Here is a 14,107-nt window from a genome sequence, read left to right as displayed (position 1 = left end):
ACATAGAAGGCAATCTTCCTATACAGAACAACTCAATCTGTATTATGTGGGCTGTAAGAAGCAATTAAAAACCAACAAAGCTAAAAAATCACCACCCAACTAAAAAACAGCTCGCACAGAAGAATCCACTCACCCGAGAGTTTTAACACAATACTACCTTACACATTCACAGTATGCCTAAAGTCTGGTTTCCTATAAGACTGTTAATTCACAAGCCACTAGAACTTTTGCTATTAAAATATCTCACCAATAAGCTGCTATCATCTTCCTATTAATAGTTTGCTTTAATCTAGGGGGCAAATGTTATTTTGTAATAATATCTCAGGCTTCAAGAGTCATTTGAATTCAGTGTTTACCAATGTTAGGATAAAATGGTTGGAAGGAGGAGTTTACTAGAGGAAAGAAAGGGCAAAGAGCAATTAATGAACATCATTTATCTATATGTTAAAGTCTTAGAGGCAGGAGTGCTCAGAATAATTACAGTACTGCTTGAGTAAATGAACATACTTTTAAACTTAATCCTGATTCACAGGCACCACCCACTTAATTGCTTCTTTCATAAAGTCTTCACAATCCATACATCACAAGAAAACATCAAAAAGGAATTTGCATAGCTACATTAAAATGGAATGTTATGTTGCAATGACTCACCTGCTAAAGGTAAAGCCTCCCACTGCTTGTAACTAGAGCCAGACTCATCATCTATTTTGCAGGCAGATTAAACTTTTGAGAGCACAAGTGAAACACGATTGTGTGTGAAGTTATATAGTCCTTGTCTTCCGTTCTTACTGTTAGATAAAAATCTTTTTGGTAAATGTTAAGAATGAGGCACATAGTTTCTCAAGATCTGAATCTCTGAATCTAAAGGCTTCTTTCCCTTCATCTACTTACTGTAGCAAATCACAAGCCACAGATGGTAACTGATATATGAAGAAGATATCTTTCTTACCCCATCAGCACAATAATAAAGTACAAATTAAACTGAATTTGGCCAAAAAAAAACAACCAACCAACCAACTCTACAACACAAATGAAAATGATAAAAAAAAATACAGCAAACATGCATAGCAATCCTCCCCCCAAAATAAAGTAAAAATCACCAAACTTTTCAAGAAACAGAAGTATCTTGGAAATTAATGGTAACATTATCCTGAAAAACAGATATTAAAGAAACACTAGATTTTCTCTAGTGATACAGTGATATAACAGGCTACTGAAATCTCTGGGATGGAATTTACTAAAGCTAAAATAAGGAAGCACTTCTGATTTTGTTTATTGTTTATATTGGCTTTTTAATTTTTGTCAAGTTTTTATCTTCCACGGGCATTCTATTCAATTCCATTGCAGTATTCAAAGGTTTGAGACACTCACTTATTTAATCATGCAGAGAATTAACATGATTCTTTCCTATAAGACATCAAGTAGTTGATTACTTTTAGATTTGGAACATTTCTTCCCTATGCCCTCCTGATCACTTCACCTGGGGAAAAAAGATCCAGCTTACTGACTGTCAAGTAAACATACCATCGATCTACAACTCTTATAGCTATAATGAATCCCATTTTAGTGGAATGCTAATAAAGCACAATGAAAATGAGCATACGGTACATAGGCTAGACTGTTAACAAAAACTTACCATTGCCTAACAATTCTAGAAGCTACCCTGGTATCTGCTTCTGGTAAGAGTATGGACCATGACAACAAAACATGAAGAAACAGACAGAAATGAAGAAGGGAGGGACAAAATAACACATATGGTGGAATTTTATGGGGCAGACTTTGCTATGAGTTTTGGAACATGGAATTTAGAGTTACCTACTTCTTTTCAGGACTAAACCAAAAGACATTTCCCCCAGCCAGCAGTTCAAGACAACCTCATAAAGTATCTAGAGAGCATTGCAAAATAAATTCTTAATTTTTCACCATGTCATGATTTCTAGGCAATTGGAGAACTCAATTTAATTACATTGCACAGACCTTTGGAAAATATTTTCAGATATTCAGAAGCACAATCCCTGTTGCTGTCTTTATCACCACATCAACTCATGTGCCTCTCTGTTGTCTTAAAGGGTTTCAGAATCCAGTATCTTGCCAATAAATAGAGCCATGCTTAGTATTTACATCGGGAATTCCCAACACAGGCACGCGACATAAGAAGCTTCAATAATGGACAGGTTTTGGATTTTGTTTTTGCCTTTTAATACAAACTACTGCTCTGGATGGGACCGATGTGATAAGCTTTTATTATGACATTTTCCCATTCATTCTTCTCTGTAATTTTCATTTAGATTCTTACAACATTAACGATGCTCTAATTTGTTTTGCATGAGCACAAGAATCCTCACAACATAAATAAATAAATAAATATACATCTAAGGTAATAATTAGTATTTTTAAAGCTTTTTAAACTATAAGATGAGAAAATTTAAACAGCAAAAAATCCTAAGCACACTCTGTAGGAACAAATTTGGGACGAGGTGTGAGGGGCTTAATGCTCAGATGCTGTAGTGCACTCCACACACAAACAGTAATAAAAATCTATCACTTAATCATTTACATGTTGTGTAAAACAGCAGTCTCCTTTTAGTTAAGAGCCGCTTTATGTTGTTTTCATCGATACAAATGTTGCCCAAGTGATTGTGTGGGAGAATATAAGAACAGACTGTAATAAAATTAAAAATAACTTTCCAAGGAAATAGTATTTGGAAGGATTAATTACAAAAGTTCAAACAGGAGGCCATGTGCTTTCCCCTCTCTTTACTGTTGAGCATACAGTATGCCTGTAATAAAACAGGGAGGGCAAAGAAAACTGATTCATTTACCAGGTAAACAATTCAAGATATTTTTGTGAGCTCATGTGCCTACATATAGTTTATTTAGTCATTTCACCTCTTTGTCAGTATTTCTATCAGCCCTCAAAAAGATCTGTGAAATAAACATGAAATTGTTAGCCTTTTGCTAAGCCAAGTGTGATGCGACCAAATAGTCAAAATTCTTCAAAAATTCTTTATTATGGGCATTAATATTTTTTACTCAATTAAACCTACGTGACTTTGAATGATGGGTTCCTTATTGGTATCTTAAAGAGTAGATCAACACAAGAAAGATTACTGTGAAAAGATAATTTCATTATTAGACATGTATGGCCTCAGAACATGACGCAAAAAGACCAAAGAAGTTGTAGTACTCACAGACATACTTGGCATGAAAACAATAACAATAACTACAAAAACTCATCTGTGAACTGACTTCAAATAAAGGACAAAAGTTGCATTAAATCATAAGAGCCAATCTGGGAAAAGTGATTGAAGTCTCTACGCCCTGCAAGAAAGTAGCTGTATAGGAAATGCACATCATAAGAAATGTCAAACAATTCTAGATAAAAATATTCTTTAAAAAAGAAATAGCTGGTCAATAGTACACATTTCAATGGTATTTAAATAAAATCATAGCAGAGAAAAAACTATAGAATTAGTAGTATTTTCTAAATGACAGGAAGAAGTAATTTCAAATCATTTTCTTCTCAGTGTTTGAAATTCTATTTTATGCAGTAACATAGTGATGCACAGAAAGTTTTCCAGAAATATAAATCCATCAGGTCTAAAGTGAAAAATCCACTCACAGTAAAGCTGGTTTCTATACTGTTTAAACATAATGCACTACTCTGTCTAAATCATAAGGGAATAAAGCACTTAAAATAGGGTGTCACATTTCGAGGTAATAAATAGCAGATTGATTCAACCTCCCAGTTGATCCTGCAGTTTACTTACATACAAGATGGAAAATAAAGTACTGAAGCCACTGTGATTTACTTCTCAGAAATGAGATACTCTGTATTAGTGTAAATGAATGCAAAAGTCCAGCGCTGACAATTTATTACATTCTTAGTACAAGTCCTGATTAGATCAAATTGCAGGCTTTCTTAGCACAATGCATATACACTGCTTTAGTTTCCAGTAAACATTATCAGCTATGCACATATTATACAGAAAGGCTGCTTGGGAAGTAATATATCCTATTTCATTACAACGGCCCATGATAGCAGAGGTGGACATTAGTGGTATGGCAGTAGAGTTTGAACCTTCCAAACAATATTCCATTACATTTTCTTGCTGTGCGACAGACGGCAACAGAACGGTGTCTGATGTGAAAGTGTGTAGGAAGCAAAGATGTGTCCCTGAATTCCTCCATGTAGAAAATATAGCACTCAATGGCATTCATTGATACTTGGAGAAATTTGATGGAGACTAACCAGTGGATATGAGCACAGTGGGTGGTGCATTTCAGCAGTGGTGAGAGTGGGTCACTTCCACTGATGCAGATTTTTACAAGTGTTGCATGTAGGCTCTGGTTCATTGCTGGTGAAAATGCACAACTAGCAGTGGAAACTGTGTTGAAAAGTAATGTCCTGTAATATAATATAATGTTATGTAATAATATTAAGGGTATGGTGTTCTACTTCAAAAGAAAATGCGTAACTTAGGAATAGTTACATATAAGAATTTTTCCTGGAAAATATTATCTAAAACAGGTGGATTTGGAGGAATTCTGGCATTTGGTCAATCTCTGAAGTGGAAATCATTCTCTACACACACTCAGGATAAAAGGAATTGGGATATAAAAGGACAACTAACACTATTATATGATTCTTGACAGTATCTTGGGTTATTTCATTGAACTGGCTGAGTTTCCTCCATTCATCCCAGGCATTCTGGATGATTTCACACTGGAATTTTAATTGCTATGTCAGGAAAAGATTGTTTAACATGCCTTAAAATAGATTATAATTTCATTTAGATTTTAATTACCTTACTAAATATTTTCATTGACATACATTGATTTAAAAATTAGAGAAAATTTGCAGTGAAATTTCTAACTTGCATCCTAATCTAACCCACTTTTCTAATATAATGTTTACAAGTCCATTTTCATCTAACTTTCCTGTGCTTATATGATTTGCATCCAAAGAGACTACACATTTTAGTTAATGTCAGCTATGGTTCTCCAGATACAGATCACCTTTAAAAAAATTAAGTGGTGCCACTCGGTCAAGCTGCTGCCCCTACTATAGAAAATGTAAATGTGAGCTTCATTATTAGAAACAATAAGCCTACAGTAAATTATTTCCTACTTAAATGAATTACTAAAAATACCATACTTCAAAAGAATACATGCTAATGTACTAATACTCTTTTTTTAATGTTACACACAACAGTATTTTTTTCAGATATTTATAAATCTCAGAATATAATCTTATATGATTTTCCCAAAAAATATTCATAGCAATACTATAAGCAATATTCTCAGCAAACAAATTCATTTACCTCTATAAGTTTTAGGACATACAGGAAACAGTAAACAATTCTACATCAGTTTATATTATTACTGAGATTAATGTTATCCAACTGTTTCAAAGAGCCCTGCTTTGCTTATTCCAGAAGGATATTCCTTATTGCAAACATTGAGTTAGATGTTCAGTTTTTAAAGCAAAGCGTAGGAAATTTGGAAGCAGCAAGATTTCCTATCAAACTGCGTAAGAGATGAAGAAAACTAAGTACATGGGATAACAATAAAAATCACACAGGTGACCAGTGTATCTGCACAGCTACAACTCCAAGACCAGCATTCTGGGTCACAAGACTCCACAGAAATTCAGGGCCTTCAGTCGAGCTAGCAAAGCACAAGGTTCCCTTTTAATCTAAAAAGCTTTACTAGTAAACTCATAATATTCTACCAAAAATATTTCAGAAGTCACATACTCACATCACGTCACTTAAATAAGTGCCCCCACAGGGTTTTACTTTTCACACAATAGATAACCCATCTTCGCTGTCCCTCTCCCATTACTATTGCTTGGAGAACAATATGGGTGTTTCACTTTCCCCCCCCCTCATCTACTGGCTTAACAATCTGCAGATTTTTACTTCCTTCATATTTTCTCAACCTTATACTACCTGGCTTTCATAGAACAAGATCTTAGCTTTCACTTGTATTATCTTCCCAGGCTTCTGTAATTCTTAGCTTTTTAAACTATTATTCTCACAGTGTCAACTGAACTCTGAGGCACTCAGCCTCCTTTTCCACTAAAAATATCTTAATGAGAATCCCAACCTGATTAAATCTCCCTAGACTGTTACTCACCCATCTTGGCCAATCAAATGCCTTAGTGCTAAAATACCATCTTGTGGATATCCTTTCATTTACTTTGCCATGTAGTTAATACAAATAGCCTGTCAATGAATAGATTTCATCATTCTACTTTTTCATCTGCTGATGTTTTCAAGTCAATTCTTCTTAATTAATAAGATGCATAAGAAAATTTACAATGATCTCTCTAGTAGAAAAGAAAAATAAAATGAAGAAAGCACGATTTAGAAAGGAACCTCAGGTGGTGTCCAGATTGCTTCCACCAAAAGCTCTCCATTAACCAGTGTTCTTTGGAGCACTTCTATATATACATATATATAAAAAGAAAAAAACATTTACTTTCAGGTAGATTATACTGTTTCTTGGTTTGCAAATAACTGCTTAGACTGCATCTTCCATTCCACCAACTTTTTAATATTAGAAACTATACTACATCTACCTTGAGATGCTTGTGGAACACAATACTTTCTGACAACCACAACAAAAAGAATATCTGAAGAACACTGTTAAAAATGCCAGATAGTACTATGAAAGGGGACTAGAATCGGTGATATTCTCTTATGTAGTTCTAATTAAAGAGCATGTTATTAACCATCTGCTAATTTTTTGTAAAAGCTCTGATGTCTGACATTACGTTACTACAAATGCAAAGTCCTTCTCTTCAGAAACCAAACTAGCAGAATTTTTTATAATATCAAGGACCTGAAAGGAGGAGTGGGGAGTAATTCAGTACTTTAATCTACTAAATATTTTAAAGGTTTGTCATCTATGCTTTAATGTCTATCTTTTAACCAGGTGCATAATAGCTTTAACGCTGGAAAAGAAGGATCTATACATATCTCTTATGTCATAAAACACTAATCAGTGTAAACTTCAAAGCTTTTACTTGAGAGTGTAAACTTCTAAGAAAGATTAGATAACTACTGAGCAGATGCAATCCAGGAATAAAAATAGATGGAAGCGTAATAAGGGAAGCCAAAGCTGTTGCTAAAAAAAAAATTCCATCCTTATTAAAGAAGCAAGACAACACGTAGAAAAGAAATTAAGATGCAATTAACATACTTTTAAGGACAGTCAAAGATCTTTCAGATATTTCTTCAAAATTTCAGTTCCTCTTACAAAAGCAAACGGATTTCACCTTTGTGCAGGCAGATTAAATATTCCCCTCTTGCAGTCATGCTCAACATATTCTACAGAAATTAAAAACTTAACCATATTCACATTAAAGAGCATCACACATTTTATAGAAAATTTGTCCATTTTCTATCAAATATTACATTTTTAGAAAAAAGCATTCAACATTTGAATTCCAATGCTATAATTCACTGAAGTCAAAATTCCCATGACTTCTTAAAACATAATCAAATAATCATCACATATTGAAGCATTTACAGAATCGCTGAAGAATTTAAAAAATTTAATGAGATTACAAGCACACTTCAGAAATTCAAGTACCATACACATCATACTTTCCACTGTAAACTGGCTCTAAACACAGAGGTAAGTGTGAGCTAGATACCTGTGAAAACTTCAATACTTTTAATTGCATGAGAATATATTTCAAATACATCCAAACTGAAGAACAGAAAAACTATCTATATTCTGTAGTTTGCAGACAAAATGTTTCTCATACGTGATGAAATTGACCATTAGCAGGGGTTACTTATGATGCAAAAACAAAATCATGAGTCCACTGCCATTAATCTCTCCAACACCCTTACTATAGTCTCCATTAGGAAAGGGATGTTTGCAAACAGCTGATGACACACCTTTTTTCAAGTGTTCATCTTAATACTTCTCTTTTCCTTAAATCCACAACTCTTCTTACTGTATGTAAATGCATACTTTTCTCCTTTCCATATTTTTTTCCCCTCTATTCCAGAAGCTCAGAAAGCATGGTTCAATCAGTCAGGCCAATTACACTGCTTGCTTTGTCAGCTATGGAATTCTGACACACAAAAACTTCAGGTCTTTAGAACGCAGTGTCCCTCTTTCTATCAGAATAAACAGCCTGTTTTCCTGAGCGATAGAGTTCTGTCCTCATTACTCCTATTAACCTGTGAATTTAGATCAGCTATCAATACAATAAAAAGTGAAGGGAGCAGCTACGGTCAGAAAAAAAGCTTTCATTATCTTTTGTTTTAGAAAGAAAATAGATTTCAGGTGCCGGCTTCCCCACAATTTTTATGCAAGTTATTAAACTGGACATTTAATTATAGTCAAAATACATTAAATTGCAGAGAGCACAGCACAAACATATTCTACATCGATATTCCAGTCAATCCTTCAGAACAATGTCCTGCCTCTCAGAAAGGGGTATCAGGTACCTCTTTGCAGTGTAGGAGGCAGACTTCAGAAAATTTTGGTCTGTACAAGAAACAACCCACTTAAATTTGTAAAACAACCATCACATTCAGGTGCATATTTCTGTTTGCAATACCCCATACATTAAAACAATGCCTAGTACAACATTCACAAACTGCTTTTACTGCAATGGGATCTGAAAAAAGCTGCTCGAGTTAGCCAGCAATGGGAATCCTATAACTAAAAAAAGAGCCTCATGTAAAATACTGGACATACTCCCCCAGACAGGGTAATTTATAGTGGTTAGTGGACAGCAATACCTTGCTCAAGTAGCTCTTCTCCTGGTGCATATAAACTAAATTAATACATTCACATCAACAACTTACATAGAAGATCTTTATCACACGACCGCCGCTCCATCTTTTCTATTGGAATATTGACAGATTTTCACTCCTGGAGAATTCTTGGCATTAAACTGGAGAGAACCCAAAGTATTAGAAAATGTAAGACCCTGATCTTGAAGTTAAAGAAAACAAACAAACAGTACCACACAACAACACTAAAGTAAATTTGCAGCAATTTAGTAGGAATTACAGATACATTCTGAATTTTGCTTTCACTTACAACAGAATGTTTACAGACAGTTGAATTTCTGGAGTCATCTACTCATAGCTTACCTTTCTAGTATTTAAATAGAATGGATATATGAAGATGGAAAAACATTCAGTCAAGTAAACATTTTTCAAAAGATGTCTTCATAGTTTGGCACAGAATCATACAATAATTTTCCTGAGTATGTTTTATTTTTATTCTTAAGAGTGTATAAATTACATCATACGGAACAAGGTTACATCTCCACTTATTCAACACCTGCTACGCAACAACCATCTATTTTATATCTGACTTGAAGTATAAACTGAGAATCAAGGAAACATTTATTTATTATTCCCATAAGACACCACGTCTAAAAGTAGTTTTTCATTTTTCTCGTTTCAGAATTGCATGTAGACATTAAAATATTTTTTATTTTCAAGTTTAACATCCACAGTAATTTCTATGCACACACTTGATTCAATTGGAAGTGAATTCTCAGCACCAAGCATAAAAATACTGCAAAGTATGCATGCATGCTGGTCCACAAAATTGAAGGATGTTCATTCCTTTCTAATCCCATATGTATATTTAATATTCTATGATTTACTTTTAACTTATCACTTATTTTGCACAGTTAAAATAGCTAAAGTTTAAAGTCTTTCTTAATATGCTTTGTGCAAAACACATGGATATTGCTCATTTTGTCAAATGAGTATAAATCTTCAGAAAGGGCCCAATCCAGATAATAGGAAAAATGGACAGTGGCCTCAATCAGTAATCCATAAAACTAAATTAAACTTTTCCTGAGCTAACAGACTATCAAGGAAAACAGAATACCGAGCTTATGAATATCTGTGTCTCCAGTTATTTTGACTGAGCAGATTTCAGTCCTCTCTTGTATCACTTAAGCCTAAATTCACAGAAGAGTCTAGTTATCAAAAATCTTAGCTCTTTATGTAACGGAACCTAAGAAAAAACACATCTAAACGATATATCTAATTTTCCTATGTAGATTCCTTTCTGAATCAACACAGCTATCCTACTAAACTCCTACCTTCTCAAAGGACAATAGGAAAAGGACAGTAGGAAACACTAAATTATGCCTTAAAAACAACACTCTTCCCCCAAATTCCATCCGATCGAGATTTATAGTTCTGATCAGTTGTGCTGATCAAGAACTTCCTTCCAGAAATGTCTCCGGAAAAAAAAGAGACTGTAATAGGAATTTTGGTACAAATCTTGAAGCAATAGCATGTTCTTCTGGAATTTATACCCCTACTTGCTTAATTTCTAATTGTCCTTTCACTGAGGAAAAATATATATATATTTAGGATGTGTGTGCAGTTAGAAATTCGTTCAGCTTTCCCTAAATCTCCAAATATCTGTGCGTTTTTTTCCTTCCAATCCAATTTTTGCCCCCTCTCCCTCTTATTTTTTTTTCCGTTTTTTACTTTTTTAAATCTCTTGCAGTTGTGCTTGTTTGTTTTGTTTTTTGGGTTTTATTTGTATGATGAAAAAAACATTTTAAAAGGAAAACATAGCCAATAAGTTCCAATTTACCTTCTGCCCTTCTTCAGCTCCAAGACAATAGTGCCAACATCTAAAGACAGAGTAATGCTTTGAAGTATCTTGTCTACAGGTATAGAAGTGCATCATGCACTGCTTTACCAGAACTGTAAGTACAACACAGCAGTTCACACCATAAGGATCCACATGTACTCATTATGGTTTGTATCTGCTGATAACACAGCTAACTCCTTACTAAGTCTGCAAATATCCTGTAGGTTGTCATTCGTATTTCACCTTGCTGCTTTTCACACAGCAGAAACTGAAATTCACCTTAACAACAAAGTTATTGCAATATTTGCCAACAAATGAGCTTCCCCTTCCTGTGTTCTGACCAAGTCACACAGAGAAGGGAAAGGTGAGTAGCCATGTTAAAATGCTTTCTCTCCTCTAAATCCCTCAGGGAAAGGCCCTTACCACTGTGCCAATGAATTTCTTATGGCTGCTTCCATCATAAATACTCTGATTAAAATGTAAATTCAACCAGCCTATCAGCTTCCCATTAAGAGGACTCTTTAAAAACACCATTAATCAGCTGAGAGATATGTAGTGAAATACCACTTATCAATTCTAACTGCTTATGACAGTTAACAAAGCTTTATATTTGCCCCAAACATGTGCTGATCTATCAATTATGCCGGGGTTCACTCTCACGCTAATTGTACATTTTCTTCTCTAATGCATTTTTGCTGTTATCTCATAGGCTAATGAAAGCCAGGAAATCAATACATATAAATTATACATGCAAAGAAGGACTGCTGTGAACATAAAGTTTCTAATTAATTGCACTTGATTAATTTATATCCTTTAATTATCTTGCTAAGCCACAAACAACATAAATATCCTTGCAATCTGGTTATTGCTATGTCAGTCATAAAAAAAGCAGACACAGTAAATCTATGAAATCTAGCAAATTCCATTGCCAAAAAACATGGTATGGCACAGCACATAAATATAACAGGGCTTACTCAAGACACCTATGAATAATTTTAGTGTGACAAATTACCACAAAATATGTTGTATAGTTATTTGACCAGGGGTATAATGACGTTATAACTTTACATGCAGCATACAAGGTAAGCAAAATGTAGGTTTAACACATGGGATTATGGATACTGTTAGCTGTATTTATCAAACAACTTTGCAATACAAATGTAAGTTATATCGGTATCTGATTGGGCAGATCAGTGAGCAAATTATCAATATTTTAAAATCAGAGCATTGCTGATTTTCTGTACTTAGATCTCATGGCAGATTGAAGAGTTAGCTGAAAGCCAGAAATGCATACAATCAGGGGACAATGATATACCCAGCTCTAAGCAGAGTTAAATAAGAACTACCGTATTGTCTTTTGTAAGAGGGAATTGGCCAAATATAAAAATCTTCCATTATGTGAATAGCTGTAACTTGGTACATGCTATTTTTTTCTTTCAAATTGTGCCCACTTTGATAAACCAACCATATGTCACTGCTCTGAAATCTAATCCTATCAGTCCACCAGGCTTGCTCTTTGTCCTACACAACAGCATTATTACTGAATATCTGTATCTACAACTTTCATAAATGTGTAAAAAGAAACTGTATCTGTCTACAGAGAGTCTCAGACAGAGACCATCTGTCAGTGACTAAAGCTATTCTTTAAAAAAGAAAACATTCATCTGGGATTTGCCCTTTACAGAGTAAACCCACTTAACCTCCCAATAAGATTAACTGTTATTTGTTTCCATTAAACAAAAATGACCATGCTAATATGCATTTAATAGTACTAACAATGAGAGAAACATGAACTTAGACAATCTACAATTCTTAAAAATTCTAGATCTTAATTTTACCTAATAAGAGCTATTTTGTTATACATAAGTGGCCATCATCCTTCTCTGCATGCTTTCTTTCTTGAAGTTGACAGAGAAAAAAATAATAAAAAAATCAGGGTAAATACTGAAGCTATGACGGCGTACTCGAGTCTACCACATACAACCAAGAACAACGGGTGCATATAAATTAAGTCTGAACAATGCATATAAAACACTATATCTATGGAGCACTGATGATTTTCACCTGTGCCCTGAACATCTATGCATTTATGAGGAAAAGTATTTAACTAGATTGATTACATGAGGCTGCCTGAGTAGAATCAGTACACTGTAACAGAGACTATACTGCTCTATATAGCAACACCAGTCACTGAAACAGCCTAAAGCCATACTGAAAAATTCCTTAATGCCTCTTTCTCAGCTACAAAACACATTACTGTCATGTAACATTACCTGTCCAGAGGTAGGTGAACATACTAGAGGAAGCCTTTACATGTAGGCAACCCCTTCTATCCCTACCTCATATTTACGTTCTTTCTGCCAGCCTAAGTTACCAAGATGTGTAACGGTGTAGCAGTACAGATCATCCTAATACATGACTGACAAGGAGCAAAGTTTATCATAAAATTAATTTTTAATTAATTTTCCCCACTCCTCACTTAAAAGACAAGTAAGTACCTAGAGAAACTTGCTGAAGCTGTACACATCCCCACAGGAGAAGATGCCTGAAGAGTCTCCATGAAGCCTCCACCAATTAACATTACAATAAAATAATCATAAAATCATTTTCCTCAGTGAGAAATTGATACATATTATAAATGAGAAGTATTACATTGATAGGAGAGGAATTATCCCAATTAAGTACTGGTAAGATTCGTTTCTAAAACAAATAGCAGCTTCTTTCCTCCCAAGCACAATAATAAGAACAAGAGGTGGAGGAAAATATTCCAGACATACAAATACTCTCCTCTCTAAGGGTAAGCAGTTGATACATTAGCTGTATATGATATATGTATGATTCAACAGTTGAGGAAGTGGGAAATTCACCTCACTATATATGCAAAATGTTATGCAGAAGTAGATACTTTTAACCCCTCTTCTCGTAGAATTCTTAAATTTAGATGAAGACGAATCATCAGTCATCTGAAAACTGCTAAAATGCCTCCTGTTGGACAAGTGATAAAGACTACAATATTTAAAATAGTCAAGATCAGTCCATTGACAATGTTTATGTTGGCTTTTCTCTGTTTCTTCCCTGCTAAGGTCTCAGATTCAGACTGGCGTTACCCAGCACTATCTGTAATGCTATGGACTTCATGTTTTCGTTATTCTACCAAAAGAAGAATAGTGATGAGAGGTGTGAATTAACAAGAACCATGTCCAGTTGCTGATTAAGGTCTGATGTGAGAATTATTGTGTGCCAGAAAACTACCGCATCAAATACTCATTGGCCGCTAGGAACTAACTGAGGACATCCAGAAAAGCTTTCTTCATCTAAAACACATATCACTTCATCAAAGGAAAAAGGAAGAATATAACTTCCACTAGAGTTCACAGGGTTTGTCACTTCAGATATAGAGCACCTATATAGAAGCCAAGTACTGAGGTTTGACTACAATTACCTTATCTTTCCTATTTTTAGTGACAGGACCAGATTATTTTAAGTGCATTTTATGGAAAAC

The 14,107-nt window shown here is 34.5% G+C and overlaps 1 long non-coding RNA gene across 1 annotated transcript in view; it reads right to left on the bottom strand.

Annotated features, from left to right (window-relative positions):
• LOC146760539 (uncharacterized) overlaps positions 1 to 14,107 on the bottom strand; it is a 110,595-nt gene that overhangs the window by 88,043 nt on the left and 8,445 nt on the right. Inside the window, exon 3 of the long non-coding RNA XR_014947472.1 lies at positions 8,838 to 8,926. This is a non-coding gene — a long non-coding RNA (uncharacterized LOC146760539). The remainder of the gene's footprint in view (positions 1 to 8,837; positions 8,927 to 14,107) is intronic.

This window comes from Coturnix japonica, chromosome 6, assembly GCF_054131305.1.
Source record: "Coturnix japonica strain WE chromosome 6, WE-NBRP24, whole genome shotgun sequence".
Taxonomy (NCBI): domain Eukaryota; kingdom Metazoa; phylum Chordata; class Aves; order Galliformes; family Phasianidae; genus Coturnix; species Coturnix japonica.
The sequence above is the reverse complement of the archived record's forward strand: the minus strand, read 5'-3'. Positions and strand labels throughout refer to the sequence as shown.